The sequence below is a fragment of the Mustela nigripes genome, chromosome 8, assembly GCF_022355385.1.
Source record: "Mustela nigripes isolate SB6536 chromosome 8, MUSNIG.SB6536, whole genome shotgun sequence".
In the NCBI taxonomy this organism is placed as follows: Eukaryota; Metazoa; Chordata; class Mammalia; order Carnivora; family Mustelidae; genus Mustela; species Mustela nigripes.
The window spans coordinates 33,990,960-34,007,386 of NC_081564.1; the positions used below are offsets into that span (position 1 = coordinate 33,990,960).

A 16,427-nucleotide genomic window follows, 5' to 3' on the forward strand; every position below is an offset into this window, starting at 1 on the left:
CAGTGGGTTAAGCCGCTGCCTTCGGCTCAGGTCATGATCCCAGAGTCCTGGGATGGAGTCCCACATCAGGCTCTCTGCTCAGCAGGGAGCCTGCTTCCCTTCCTCTCTCTCTGCCTGCCTCTCCGTCTACTTGTGATTTCTCTCTGTCAAATAAATAAATAAAATCTTAAAAAAAAAATTGTTTAAAACTTCTGATTCCAGAATAAGAGATTTAGAATAATTGCACTCCAAATTCTACTTTTCTATGAATGCAAAAATGATAGTTTAAATTATTAAAAAAAATATGACATCCTTATTTCTGCCTTTCCCCTTTGCAAAAAAGTGTAAACCATTACACATAAATACTAGGTTATTTCCTACTTAAAGACCATACGACTTAATTCCCTCACATTTCAAAAGTGGTTCTAAGGGACGCCTGAGTGGTTCAGTCAGTTGAAGGTCTGCCTTCAGCTCAAGTCAGGATCCCAGAGTCCTAGGATCAGATGGAGTCCTCATCAGGTTCCTTTCTCAAAGGGGAGCCCACTTCTCCCTCTGCCTGCTGCTCTCCCTGTTGTGCGCTCAATCTGACCCCACCCAAAAAAAAATAAAAGAAAAAAGAAAAGTGATTCTAAAAGAAGTGGAAAAGGCCTCACAATAAATGGCATGTTTCTGAGATATTAACTGGACTTTCCCCCACTTGACTACTTAAACCATTCAAGACAGAATGCAGTCTATGAAAGGAGATTGTGAACTCTTTATCATACCAATGACTGACTTTCACTATAATATTTTCTGGCAGCTATTCCGTAACATTTTCCCACAAGAATATGACGGTTGAATTCCACGCCAAGAAATAAGTATCAAAAACATGACAAATTTAACCAACAGCATGCAAAAGATGAAGACAAACATCCACAACCTTTTAAATAAACTCTCCCCAACAGCGTCCTTAAAACAATGTTCTTAAAAGCCCTTAAGGAAAGTTTATGGTCTATTTTATAGTTTTATAATAACTTTTATATTAACTTTACTAATTATAAAATCTAAAATAATAAAAATTAAAAAAAATAGGTCAACTTCTACTTCGTTTGCTCTGGAGAACTATACTGTTCTAGGGGAAAGTATAATGAGATGACAGGTGAGCGAGTGCCTCAGACAAAGGAAGAGGGAAAGTATAGGCACTTTCATGTGTTTTATGTTTTCTAACCCAGCCACCAGAATAGGACAGGAAATAAAAGACTCAGGACAGAAGCTCAGTCCAGTAAATATAGCCTTTTGGGCTGGTGCTGCAAAATACTTTATCTTTCAGGAATCTAACCATGCCAGGTAATTCAGAACACTATTCAAAGTAAATACAATGATCAATTTGGTTTAGTGTATTACTTTCAAAATTCCACTAAAGTAAACCTATGGCACAAAACAGAATAATATTTAAATAAACCAACTGCCTGAAATATAAACAACCAATATCGATTAATACTAGCCAAGCCTAAGGCAAAACATATTAGGAGAAATTTAGCAAAATAAGTACTAGAAGACCTGAGTTCTTATTTTCACTATAAGTAAACTCTGGGTCTCCATCTTCTCATTTTAAAATGAAGTCCATTCCAGCTCTAAAATCCTATCACTCTTTATCTCCACCAACTCTTCCCCCAATATAGACAGAGGGTGAAAAATATGTCCAATAAGCACTGGTCTAGAAGAACGGATTCCCCTCACAGCTCAAAAAATTCGTATTTGATGCTAACTATTTAACTATGAATATTTCCGTTAGCTATCATACCCCAGTTCGCTCATGCAATTTTTTAAAAAAAGATTTTATTTATTTGACAGAGAGAGAGGGTGCTAATAGGCAGAGGGTGGGGCAGAAGGGAAGGGAGAAGCAGATTCCCCACTGAGTGCAGGGAACCCAGATGCCACCCAGATGCCAATGAGATGCGGGGCTTGATCCCAGGACCCTGGGATGATGACCTGAGTTGAGGTAGATGCTTAACTGACTGAACCACACAAGTGCCCCACTCATGCAGTTTTAATGACTTAATATTTCCTAAGCATCTTTATGCTAAGCAATAGAACTAAAGATAAGATACAATTCTAGCCTAAAGGAAATTTACTGTTTTAAGGGGTAAAAGACAAGTTAATTACTATATATAACAAAAAATGTTACAAAAATAAGGCAGCACTACCACAAAGATATCACCCAACTCAGACGCCTGTATATGGGGGTGTGCTTGGGGAAGTTCCAGAAGAGGTAAGACTAAGATAGTCTAGAGGATGACCACCAGGCAGGTAGATAGAGACAGGGCTGCAGAGGGAGAAGAATACGCATGCGCACATTCCCACACGAGAAAAGTAGGCCACTCTGAAAGGATAGCAAAACTTGAAAGCACAGTGGGTAGAAAATGAATCTAAAGAAAGTAGGAAAGGATCACATCATAAAGTGCCTTGAGATTGTGTTGTTCGATCTTAATGATGACAAAAAGCACTTTAAGACTTTCGGGGCGCCTTCGTGGCTCAGTCGGTTGAGCAACTGCCTTCGGCTCAAGTCATGATCCTGGAGTCCCAGAATCCAGTCCTGCAGCAGGCTCCCTGCTCAGTGGAGAGGCTGCTTCTCCCTCTGATGCTCCCCCTTCTCATGCCCTCTCTCTCATTCTCAAATTAATGAATAAAAACAAAAGACTCTTAAAAAGGCAGTGACATAATTTAAGTAGTGTTTAGAAAGGTGTTGCTGGTGAAACTTTGGAAGACAGACTAAAGAGAAATCAGATGAGAGACAAGTAGACCACTTAAAGTATAATCAGATTGTGAGGTAGGGAGAATTGTAAACAAGAGCAAAGAGGTTTAGAATGACACCCAAGTTTTTGGCTCCAGCAACAGGAAAGTTGATGAAAGTAATTTAAAATACAATAATTCGGGGTGCCTGGGTGGCTCAGTGGGTTAAAGCCTCTGCCTTTGGCTCAGGTCATGATCCCAGATCGAGCCCCACACTGGGCTCTCTGCTCAGCAGGGAGCCTGCTTCCCTTCCTCTCTCTTTGCCTGCCTCTCTGCCTACTTGTGATCTCTGTCAAATAAATAAATAAAATCTTAAAAAAAAAATACAACAATTTGAGGGGCACCTGGATGGCTCAGTTGGTTGGGCATCCTACTCTTGATTTGGGCTCATGTCATGATCTCAGGGTTGGGAGACTGAACCCCACATCCCGCATTGGGGCAGTGGGCAACATGCTCAGTGAGGAGTCTATCTGAGATTCTCTCCCTCTCCCCCTCCCGATACATGTGTGCATGTTCTCTTTCAAATAAATCTTTTTTTTAAACGATTTTATTTATTTATTTGACAGAAAGAGAGACAGCAAGTGAGAGAACACAAGCAGGGGGAGTGGGAGAGAGAGAAACAAGTTTCCCACTGAGCAGGGAGCCCAATGCAGGGCAGGGCTCAATCCCAGGACCCTGAGCCACCCAGGCACCCTTCAAATAAATAAATCTTTAAAAAAAGAAAATAATTTATGAGACTGACGTGCTGCCTACTGCGCTAAGGAGGCACCTTAAAGAAAATAATCTAAAAGAAGCAATTAGCATTTGTCTGTTGTATTTATCTCCAAACAGTAGCAACTAAATAACATCTAAAATTTTTAAAAAACAAAATTCTCATTACTTTATTAGACAATATTTACAAAAGAGATTAGTGGTAAAAAGATGTTTCTTGACACTGTTGAACACTGGACCATACAGGACCACATTCTAACGATGTATTTAGGCTTTTAAAGAAATACAGGCAGTTGTGTCTACAATGATCTATTTGTCCTGGGTATCTAATAAATCTATATGCACATTTATTTCCACAATTGTGAAGATGTATTATATAAAATACTTATCTGCAACTGAGAGAGGTGGCATAAATGACTTCTAAAGTTTGAAGATTCTAAAAACAAGCTGCTGATTTACTGACCTCTTTCTAGCCCGACAGGGTTCTAAATTGTGCGACTTCTATAGACCAGCAGAGGGCTGCAACAGCTCAGAGAAAATGGTTAGGCGTAGTTTTCCTTGCACCGCTGGCACTGAGAGCTGAAAAAATTACCAATGACTAAAGTAGAAATCTAATAGAATCTATGTATTCGCTTCACTGTCAACAGATTCTAAAAGGGGTCAGGAGTAATTTCCCAAATCCTGAAAACTAGAAATACTCATTATTAAGCTTTTTGCCACCAGCTCCTTTCTCTTCTGTCAAAATGGTAAAGTGTCTGGAGGCCAAGTAAAATCTTACCACTATACAGTAACTAGGAGGAAAAAAGCCAATCAAAATGATTAGCAAATCATCACTTCCTTTTAGACCCACAACTCCACACAGCTCCTATCAGAGTAACCTTCCTAGAAACAGTTACATTGTTAGGTTATTCTTATACCTACTCTACCAATTCTGTTCTGCATATAGTACAGTGTTGAAATCTAACTTCCCCTTGCCTAGATTTTAAGGTAGATTTTTACCTCACGTATACATTATTTTCAACTCCCTTTCAGACCACTCCTACTATTATACAATATGCAATAAAGTTAGGATAAAAAGAGGTCACTGAAGTGAACTTTGAAAAAAGAAACAAAATTACATAGGTCTAGAGAAAGGGAAATGCCACAGCTGGGAAGTTTGTACAAAGGGAGATAGGAATTCCCCCCCAGGGAGTAAGGAAATGGATCTAGGAAAAGTACACCAGGGGCTTCCACTGAATTTGTTGGTGATAGGTACCCAGGAAGTTCATTATGCTGCTTCCTGTACCTTTTATATTATTTGAAATACTTCAAAATAAAAAGGCTTTTGTATTTTTTTTTTTTAAAGATCTTACTTATTTATTTGACAGACAGAGATCACAAGTAGGCAGAGAAGTGAGCAGAGAGATGGGGGAGGAAGCAGGATCCCTGCCGGGCAGAGATCCCAATGTTGGGCTCGATCCCAAGACTCTGGGATCATGACCTGAGCCAAAGGAAGAGGCTTTAACCCACTGAGCCACCCAGGCGCCCAAGGTTTTGGTATTTTAACTTTGCCCCCTTCTCCTGCCCCTCCAAAGACAAGCAGCTGAATCCGGTGCCATTCTAAATACTCCTTATAGTTTAATCCCAAGTAATGCCCTAACTCACTTTAACAGCTTTCTTTTAAAATGACAGGGCATATACTTTACCTTCAAATGGAAGGATTTTTAATTGTTTAGATAATCTGGTATACTTTGAACACTGGTACACAAAAATGTCATCAGAGATTTAGGATAAAGGTCATGGCATTAAAAAAAAAAAGGTTCCCAGAATCACTGCCTCTATAATTATAAATTTATGATCCTGAAACTCGTCTTTATCTATACCTAAACTCTTTATGCAGTTGAGAAACTGCTGAAATTAGTACCTGATGGGAGAGCAATACCAGTGGAAGTATTATTTCTAATCTACTACACTATTCTTACCCAGATCCAATTATAGCATTGGTTATAACACTGCTTCACACTAGAGCCAAAATTTATAGCTTTCATATGACTCCACACCAGGGTTGAATTGTTTGGGCTTTATTTCAATACTTATATGCTAACCCACTTTTTCTGTAACCTGCATACTGACCAATAACCTACTTACTCTAGTATACACAAGAATTCACAGTAAGTGCATATTTCAGGGCATTTAAAACAAAACATGCTCTAAATAGGCTTAGGAAGGTATATGTACATATTACTGGTAGCTTTTTTTGGCCACAGCAATTTAGAATTATAAACTGGTTCCTTACCAAAGTATACTGAAGAGAGTGTTAAGGAGAAATATGGTAATGGGGGAACCCGAACAAGTAAATTCAATATATTAAAATAACTGTAAGAAAGTAACAAGAAAAGGGTAGTATTGTGAAAACTCCAATCCCCATGGGATGTGATGAAATTCAGGTATACAACACTGAACAAGATAGATATGATCTAATGTCCTTGCAGGGTTTACACGTTCCTTTCTGCAACAAACAGAAAGTAATTTAGGTGTTTGAGAATAATACTGCCCTGGAGTGCCTAGGTGGCTCAGTCGATTAGGTGTCCAACTCTTGATTTCAGCTCGGGTTATGATCTCAGGGTTGTAGGATCAAGTCCCACATCTGACTCTATGCTTAGTGCAGTTTCTGCTTGTCCTTCTTTCTCTGCTCTTCCCCCTCTCGTGCTGCCCAACCCCCTCAAATAAATAAGATGTTTTTAAAAAGAACACTGTCCTCCTATTTCACATGTCTATTTTTTGTTCATTGAGTATAAACACCTAAAACAGACAGACTATAATACTGTCTTTGCATATATTTTCCCAAACACCTGCCTCAACAATAAGATCAATGCTTTCATAGAAACATTTATTTAAAATTTGTTAATGATGAAATATTTAAGACCTTCTTTATTATATTCATAATATTTGTTCAATTTGATGATTCAGAAGTAAAAAGATAAAAATTCTAGTTACTTTCAAATTCAATAAACTATCACACTATCAGACTGGATCATTCAAGCCCTTTCACTCCATAATCCATAACACAAAATAACTACTTTTCCCTAAAAGGGTAAACATGTATCTATCATTTTATCCTTTTTTCCAACTTCTATGAAGGTGTAGTTTTGTGAGGAAAAAAATACAGCCATAGATTTCAATGAAATCTCATGTCTAAAATGGGAATAAGATAAAGGTGCCTGGCTGTCTCAGTAGGTAGAGCATGTGACTCTTGATCTCGGGATCTTGAGTTCAAGCCCCATGTTGAACAGAGAGATTAAAAATTTTAAAAAATATATATGGGAATAAAGTAAACTTCACAAGATCACTGTAAAAGAAGTGAATGAAAAGTTATGTAGAGAGCCTATAACCAATCATAGAACACTTGTCATTATACCTGTACCAGTCAACAGGCACTTCATAATGAACATAACTTAAATATGAGATTCCAGTTTTCCCCTATGCTCAAAGGATTCTCACTGTTTTCTGCTACTACTTCTCTAACATCTGAGTTCACAAAAATTATAGGCAGGAGAAATTCTTGGACTGGGATGTGGAGACATAATAAAAGGACCTAAAGAGTTAGCATCTCAAGAAGGTAACTTTAGAGAGAGTCAGTTTCTTCTGGGTTTGCCAAAAAGCTGTAAAATACAAGTTCTGATTCAAACGATAAATTAGAAAAAATTATTGTAATATATAGGAGATTAACAATCTCTAATGTACGAAGACTATTGGGGGGGGTTGGAGAATTGTTAACCCTTTTATTACATAGTTTTTTATTTTAATAATAAGCATACATTACTTCTGTAATTTAAAAACACAATAAAAGTGTTTTTGAAATTGTTTAAATTTTTGATTGCCACTCCCAGAAGTTTCCAATAAGGAACTAAGGAGAGGAAAAATCACCAAAGGATATGAAGTGTCAATTCATAGAAAATGCAAATGACAATTTCCTGATATATTAGCTAATAATCCAAATTTCTGTAGCTAAAATCAATACTCAAACTGTAATTAAAGACAAAAGCCTTGACATAGAAAATAAAAGCAGTATTACTTAAATCTAGTAAAACGATTTTAAGCTGTCAACCAACAACAGATAGGTATAGATTTTTTCCACTGCGTGTTTGCAAAAGCAAAGGAACACTAGTGTCTGAAGGGGAAGGAGGAGCCAGCAAGGAGGAAAAAGGACAAAAGAAAGGAAGAATGAGTAAGCCAATTTGCTGTCAAACATTCCTGTTTACTTTCAATGATAGGAGGACAAACAGAAACTTACTCCAAGAGGTACTTTTTTGTCCTGTTCAATGCAACTTAAAGAGAACATTCACCTTTATTCTTGGGATGAACACTGGAAGACAGGAATAATTTCTGAAGGTCACATAACTACCACTGGATGATCCACCTCAACATAAATCTATGAAGAAAAATATCTCTTAAAGTAACAAATTTACATTTATACAGCACTTATAAACTTCAAGTTAGTTCATGAATACTAGTATCTAAAGCTGGAGATATTTCACTGATGCCTTTTTGAAGTATTTTCATAATTAGATATGTAAGGTATCTACTCTCATCGTGGATTAAAATAACATAAATGAAAGCATCTAACAGTACCTTAAGTACAGAAGCTCAATAAAATTAAACTTGATCACCAATTAGCTTTCATATACTTAAAATTAAACTCTGGTAAAAAGGACTTATTTTAACTTAGAGGTTGCAAGACTTTAGACTCCAGAACAACAGAATGTAACAAGGTTTTCTTCCACCTTATAATATTTTTGTGCAAATTAACGTATGAAACATTCTGTAAAATTTTAATTTTCTCCTGTCTTTAACATCATTATCAATCACCACTAATTAGTACAGTGGTATAAAGAGTGTTTTTAGTATTTACGTCTACTCTGTTTAAGTTTCAGAAGACGTATAACAAAACAGAAAGAAAACTGTGTACAACGTGCCTTTGGTAGAAAAGGATAAAAATATGCGTGTGTTTTTCTCTTCCTTTAGATTTGCAAACACTTCTCTTTCTCGAGTGAATTTCAAGAGTTCACCATTTTGCCAAGGAATTTTAACCTGGATCCTACCCATGGTTCAACACCATCAGGTTAGCTGATGTTTTGCTGATCTCAGAGTAGCTGTGAAATTCAAGGGATCTGATGTAAAAAGTACTTCATGAACTGGGGCCGTCATGAACTGGGGCTCCTCAGTAGCTCAGTCAGTTAAGCATCTTGATTTCAGCTCAGATCATGATCTCAGGGTCCTGGGATCCAGCCCCACACTGGGCTCCCCACTCAGCAGGGAGTCTGCTTGAGGATTTCCTTTCCCGCTCTCCATCTCCCCTCTTTCATGCTTGCGTATACTGTCTCAAATAAATAAATTTTTAAAAAAATTCTTCATGAACTACACAGCACCATAATTCTTATATAGTATTTATTACCTTATATCCTGAGTCAATACAGCTATTTCTAGGAAGTGAGAACCACACATGCATGGTTTTCATTCTCTATTACAAACAGGAGTCAGACAAAACTCTTATGTAGGAGGAAGAATAATCCGAGAAGCTATAAGATTCTCTCACATCTCTTTCAAGTAACAAAGTAGTTGTAAAAATATGGTATGTGGAAGTGCCTGGCTGGTTCCATAAGTAAAGCATGTGACTCAATCTTGGGGTTGTAAATTCAAGCTCCATATTGGGTATAGACAGTATTTAATTCAGAAAAATTTTTAAAAATCTTTCAAAAAGTAGAGAAAATATGGTATTTATAACTAATATTAGAGATACTTCCTCCAGTTATGGCCTAAATACAAACCAAAAGCCATAAAAGTAAACTACTATATATTTTGAAACAATTTTAGTGCAATAAGCAAATATTAAGGGATCAGCCAAAGAGGAGACAATACTTAAGATGCCAAAGAAGTTACTCCACCTTATTACTTGCAGCTTCATGTTTACCTCTTCTACTTATCTCAATCTGGAAGCATTTCTGTATTTAAACTTAATTTTCTAAGAATCTCAGAGTTTGAATTTCTTAGAATTTTGGAGGGTCTCATTAATTAGAAAATCTAAGTCCTGGATGCTATTTATCTAAACTGGACAAATTTACTATAAAAGTAAATTACTTATAGGGGAACCTCGGTGAGTTAAAGCCTCTGCCTTCAGCTCACGTCATGATCCCAGGGTCGTGGGATCGAGCCCCGCATCAGGCTCTCTGCTCAGAAGTGAGTCTGCTTCCCCCCATCTCTCTCTCTCTGCCTACCTCTCTGCCTACTTGTGATCTCTGTCTGTCAAATAAATAAATAAAATCTTAAAAAAAAAGTAAATTACTTATAAAATTCCTAAATGAGTTTGGTTAAGTGATCTTTTTTTCTTCAGTCACCAACATCAAAATGGAGTTTGTTAAAATCACTTCTTGTAATGTTAACAACCGTAGTCCTTCTGTAGCTGATGAGATTAAGTTGCTTCTAACAACTAACATTAAAAAAAAAAAAAAAAAACCCACAGTTATCTCAACATCTCAGAAAAGGCTTACTGCCTACCTTCCAAGATTTTTATAAGGTGTTTACTTTTCTTTTTGGTTTTTTGACCAACACAGTAGAAGGCAGAGCTGGCCCCTAGACATTTTCACAAAGTCTGAAATTAAAGAAACACTGCCTTAAAACTTTTCAAAATCAGCTAAACACTTAATTAGAGGCAGAGCACAGACAAATGGTTAAGAACAATAATGGGAATAATACAGTCTTGTCACTTTTTTTTAGGTCTGTGAATATCTACACATGGTATAACAGTTCAAAGCCTCATTTTCCTCAGCCATATGTTAGAAAAATAGTATCTATTTAACAGGGTTATTCTGAAAATTATCTTAAATATTTTACTTTAAACTTTGAACACAGATACATTCATATTCCAAGTGCTCAATGAATGTTAATCATAATTTTTATTTTTTTAAAGATTTTATTTATTTATTTGACAGAAAGAGAAATCACAAGTAGGCAGGGGGGGGGGCTCCCTACTGAGCAGAGAGCCGGATGTGGGGCTGGATCCCAGGACCCTGAGATCATGACCCGAGCAGAAGGTAGAGGCTTAACCCACTGAGCCACCCAGGTGCCCCTAATCATAATTTTTAGCTTCAAGATTACAAATACTCTACATAAAACTACAATAAACAATTTACGTATTTGTTTCCAGTATCAATTTAAAGCACCAGAAGAAAAGGTCTTTAAACATAACAGTGAAAGCCAACAAACAAAAACTGAACATTTCTATATATTTAGATGTACAAGATAACCTTAACACAAACTATTCAAAGCTGAGTTTATAAAGGAAATTATCTCCTGTTATTGCCATATGTGGAAACTAGCAACAGACAAATTAACATTGCAACTAAGATACTTTCACTATTACTTTTTAAAATCCACTGTTAAAGAAACAGATTATGCATGCATGAGTGTAAATGAGAATGTTTCTAAATGCTATATGGAGAAACTTCATATTCTTCAGAGGAAGTCAGGCTCTAACAACTGCAATATTTAAAATGTTCATAAGAGGCTTTACTAAGATTAGAACTAAGTGGGGATCAGAAATGTATCTACAGGGAGTTATAATCTGTAAAACAGCAGGTGTTGGAAACAATAAAGCTAAGGCTAAGCAAAAACCTAGGGATCTAGACACCTTGTAACACAGTAAAACTGTATTTATTTTTTAAATATTGCCACTTTTTATATGTATAAAAGCTTACGGTATACCTGGTGCTTTCCATATGTAATCGCACTTGTTCCATCCAACACCTCTGTAAACTATTTAGGAAAATTATTTTTTGTAGATTAAAAGAATTCTGAAAGTTAATGTGATTTGTCAAGAACCACAGGAAATAATAAATCAAGATTTTTTTTATTCAATTTAAACTGAGTCTTCTCACTTACATTTCAGTTTTTTTTTTTTCACTATTCCATAAAGCTACTTCTTATAGAAAGAGGCATTAGCATTTTCACAGAAAGGAAATTTCTAGGCCCAAACCACAGACTTCTTAAATAGGCTGTACTAACTTGAGTAAGTCATGTCACCTTACTAGGACTTAATTTTCTCGTGGGGGAAACGGACTAGAAAATTTGAGGACCCTTCCAGTTCTCAGGAAAAATCACCATGACTGTACCTTTTATACAGCACAGGCATTTTAGAAATACATGTTAATGTCAATTCTAGCAACAAGTTCCAAATCACAAAGTAATGTGAACTCTTAAGAAAGCTATTCTGATTATCAATTTTTTCATGCCTTTCTTATAAATACAAGGTTTTATCAAGGTTTTATAAAGAAAGCTGCCTAAACCTCTTATGGACTATGATGGAAATAATCTCATAGATCATTCTCTTTTCAAGCTGTATTAATGCTTTTAAAACAGGAGAAGGAAGAAAATTTAACTACCAGTCAACTAATGCCAACAAACTGAATATTTTATTCTACTCCTTAGAATTAAGACCTCTTTCCAACAAAGTTTTTTAATATTCACTGACGACCATTTTCTACAATCTACCTCAGAAGACTATAGCATTTTCCAACAACTTCCATAGGAAAAAAAAGGAATATATAAGCACCTTGACAGAAACATCTTCATTTTAAATTCATTCCATTGAGCAGGCACTTGTCTCCAAACAAAATTCAGTCTTTATTTTTCTTTTCTTCCTGATATTATATATCCAAGAACTAAAACCAGAGACTGAACAATATATTTTTCACCTACTAAGTTCTTCCCTCATCAGAATAACTTTAGTTCTTCCTCAAATATTCCTCATGGAATACTCAACCCTAGATTTTCACTTTCGCAGGTCTGCTTGCTCATAAAACCGTACTAACAAGTATGAGATGAAGAAAATTAAAGGAATCCTGTTTTTTTATTACTTTCTTCCTTCCATGAATACCACTTAACATTCAGATTTTAGTTCATTTTAACACCTTGCCTGCCTCTAAAATAGAACACATGCCCTGATAGTTAAGCTTAACGTTAGTCAAACCGACTGCAGACCTTCCTTTAAAAGAAATTTAGTTAGTACTTGATGTCAACTATAAAAAATCTTTAAGTAGTAAAACCTTTCTCCACTTGCCTCTCTTGAGGAAACATTTTGAGTCCTTAAATATTTTTTGCGTTTAGCCCAAATTAAAGACTTTTCCCAACAAGATTAGTTAATATAATGACTTGATCTTATACAGTCAACACTATCTCATTTTGTTTTTAAGCCACTTGGCACCAATAGAGCATATGTTCTGCCAGTTCTGAGCTAATCTCCAGGAAAGCCTTTGTATAATGACTGAAGAAACTAAAACACATCAGTGCCCGAGATTTTTAACAGCCTACTTGAGCATATGTTTTTAATAAAGTCAATTTATTTTTAAAAAGCTATTTTACCAGTTCGCCCTCCTTCATAATTTACGCAAACCGTTTTAAAATGAAAAAAGGAGTGCATGACTTAGAACATAGATTCATTTCAACTTCAGGATTACAGACAATTCCAAGGCTTTACACATCACTGAATCTGCTACCCCTTTCAACCGTGTTCGCAGTTTAGCCGCGGGTGTCCGGTGGAAATTACAATATCAACGACTACACTGCTTCAAATGTTGCCTACGGTTTCAACTGGTGCAACAGTGTTAACTTCCCATCCCAAACTGTTTCTGTTATTATAAAAACAGCTGTCAGCTGGGCTTCGGTAACCTCTTTGTACAACCGTTTATTCAACGCTTTGGGATCCTCGAGGATGCGTCACACCATATTACCCCTCAAAATGAGATCTAAGAACCTGACGTGCTTCAAGGGTCTACGAACACCATTCGAGTGAGCACTTGCAGAAACCATGAAGAGAACCGATTACCCAATGCGGCAAAGACAGATTACACTGACATTTAAGACAGAGCTGCAGCGTGCCGCTCTCCTTTCCCCCGAGACTATTAAAGCGGCGACTTCCCTTCTCCCTTTCAACCTCCTCTCCCCCTGACCCCGGTACCTCCGATGCTCCCTCCGGCTGGCCACCGCCGTCTCCCGCGGGCGCGCCCGCACTCCAGCTCCCGGCGGGCAGGCGGGCGCGCGCGGCAAGCTGGGCGCGCCTCCACCACCCCCCCTGCCCTGCCCCGCCCCGCTCCGCCCCGCCGGGTCCAGCCGCGGCACGCCGGCGGCGCCCTCTCGGGCCTCGCACACTCGCACGCACACGCTCCTCCCGGCCCCGCCATGTTCCGGGAGGCGGCGGCAGCCCAGCCCCGGGAGCGGCGGCGGGGGGTGCCCCGCCGAGTCCCCCCACACCACCCCCGCCCTGCTGGCAGCTCCCGGCCGCGCCGCGGCTCCTCGGGACTCCTGGAGGGGCGGCGGCGGGCAGGGCGGACCCGCGCCGGGGCCACTAACGGCCTGTCACTGTCAGGCCAGCGGCACCGCGGGCCGCGCCTGGCCAGGCCGGTCGGCACGAGACAGGGTGGGCAGGGCGCGTCCCCTACCTTGCTCTGGGGAGGGGGGACGGGAGCAGCGCAGAACTGAGGGGTCTCCTCCCAAGCACCGGGGACGGGGCTCGAAACCGCGCCCCTCCTTCCTCCTCGCCTGTCGCCACGCCCCCCTCACCCTCACGGACCCGAGGCACGATCGGCGCAGGAGGGTTTACCCCCTGAATGAGTGCCTTGGTGTTGCCGTCGCTGTCGTTGTCTTCGTCGCCGCTGCAACCGCCACGAACGCCGCGGAGGCCGGGCTTGAAAACATCTCCGGTCTCCGTCCGTCTCTCACCACAGCCTCCTCGCTCCCAGGACAGCGCCGCCCAGCGATTGGCTGCGACGCAAGCACGTGACTCAGCGGGCACGGGACGGGCGGCGTGACCGCCCCGCCCCCAGCGCCCGCCCGCCCCTTCCGCCGGCCCCTCCCCGCTACCGAGCCGCTCTTTCAGTTCTGTGGAGAAGCTTCCCGAGCCGCGGGGCGGAGGAGTCGGAAGGTACCAAGTGAGAGGCGGCGGGGGTGCAGGCCGGAACTCCTCTTTCGTTGCTTGCTCTCTCCCCTCCACCCAGGTGTCACCGTCTCCCTCAGCCGTCACCGGCCCGAAAACAGAAGGGGAATTGAGATGCTCAAGAAAGCAGCGCTGGCTCGGCTGACGCTGCGGGGCCAGAGGGCTCTGCAGTCTCTATTTGTGGCGACCATGGCCGTGGATGTGACTGGAAACTTCTGGAAATGGCGGCGACGGCGGCGAAGAGGCTGAACACAGGGTATTCTACATATTATTTTCGTAGGGCGGGTGGGCGAATTTGTGGGGACGAGCCCGGGAAAATAGGTCTAAAGACAGAGGCAGGGTATCTGTCCCCTGAATTCGCAGCTGCGAACCGCTGGCCCGGCCTGTACCGAGACGCGGGGCGCGTCGCGGCCTCCAGGTCCGCGCGGTAGTGCGCTTGCGCCCTGGCGGTACAGTGCCTGCACTGGATCCCCGGGGACCCGGACCTGCCGGGAGCTCGGCGGCGCCCCGACGCGCTGGCCCTCACCCGTGCCAGGTGGGGCCCCAGTGTGAGTTCGAAAGTACATTAACGTGCACCTGGCGCGGGGACATCGTCGCGAGCCCCCCAATACGCTCTCCCATTCACACCTTCGAGTGACCTTTTGAGAGAAATAAGTTTCTCTACACCCTAGATAGTATTTCAGAGGAACTACTCAAGTATTGGAGAAGAGCACGTGAGGAAATTTTATGGTCTCGGCGTGCCAGCAGCGGGTACTCTTATTTCTGGACGCTTTTTATTTACATCGGGGTTAGCTGGCGACAGTTTGTACGTTCCTTTACTTAACCACCGAAGGGATTACGTAATCTGAGGGAAACCATCTTATTCTGGCTTGACTTCTGAACGCTTTTTGTTTACATCGAGTTAATCTGCCAGTTTCTTCATGCCTTTATCTAACCACCAAAGGGGATACATAATTGGACGGAAACCACTTCTCTCATCATTGATGGTCTCCCAACTATAGCACCTATTTATGACTTAATGGAGTAACAGATTTGTCTACGGTGATGTGACACTTTAGTCTTGACACTAAGTTAAATCCCAACAAATTACATGAAACATAAACTTGCATTAAAGATCACTAATTTTTCCCTTCCTAGTTTCCTGGTTTCTTCCACCGGTAAATCATTAGGTTCACTATGAAGAGTAAGAGAACCCACTACGCTAAAGGTGAAATAATGTTACATTTATTTTTACGATTTTATCTGCTCGTGAGCAAGAGCCAGAGCACGAGTAGGGGGAGAGGTAATGGGAAAGGAAGAAGCAGGCTTCCCGCTGAGCAGGAAGTCCCAACCAGGACCTGAGCCAGATGCTTAACCCACTGAGCCACCCAGGTGCCCCTACAGTTACATTTAGTACGGATATTTATGGCATGAAATACAAAGAAACCCACTAAAATTTAACCAACTCCCTTCAAATCACTGAGTTCTCATTTAACTCATGATCATTAGTATCAATGGCAATGGCAATTATAGGACTGCCTCACTTCAAATTTAAAATGTAGGTAATCTTGAATTTGCTTAAGTAAATTAGCCATAATTAATGGCAACGACTATATGTACAACCTTATTACTTAAAATCACTTAATATGTGAGAGGTTTTTTTTTTAAGATTTATTTGACAGGCAGAGATCACAAGTAGGCAGAGAGGCAGCCAGAGGCTGGGGGGGTGGGGAGAAAGCAGGCTCCCCGTTGAGCAGATAGCCGGATGTGGGGCTCGATTCCAGAACGCTGGGATCATGACCAGAACCGAAGGCGGAGGCTTTAACCCACTGAGCCACCCAGGTGCCCCTATGTGAGATTCTTAAGGCAGCTGTGCTACAGGGCACTGTACTGACTTCACTCAATGGGACAACTAGTTGCAAAAAAAAAAAAAATTAATGAAGTTTGTATTAAGATTATATGGGTAAATCATAAGTCAGCCACCATTTATTATTCAAAAGGTCCGCATGATACTTAGGAA

The 16,427-nt window shown here is 40.4% G+C and overlaps 1 protein-coding gene across 4 annotated transcripts in view; it reads right to left on the reverse strand.

The window, feature by feature from the left end:
* The window catches only part of ANKRD12 (ankyrin repeat domain 12), a 128,998-nt gene extending 114,842 nt beyond the window's left edge, over positions 1-14,156 (reverse strand). The window contains exon 1 of one of the 4 annotated variants that reach the window (XM_059409194.1): positions 14,066-14,156. The gene's annotated coding sequence lies outside the window, so the exon portion shown is untranslated. Of the gene's footprint in view, positions 1-7,735; positions 7,756-13,453; positions 13,539-13,934; positions 14,026-14,065 lie in introns of those variants that run through there. The other 3 variants (XM_059409193.1, XM_059409195.1, XM_059409196.1) reach the window with 3 other exon arrangements.
* Positions 14,157-16,427: the final 2,271 nt, after the last annotated feature.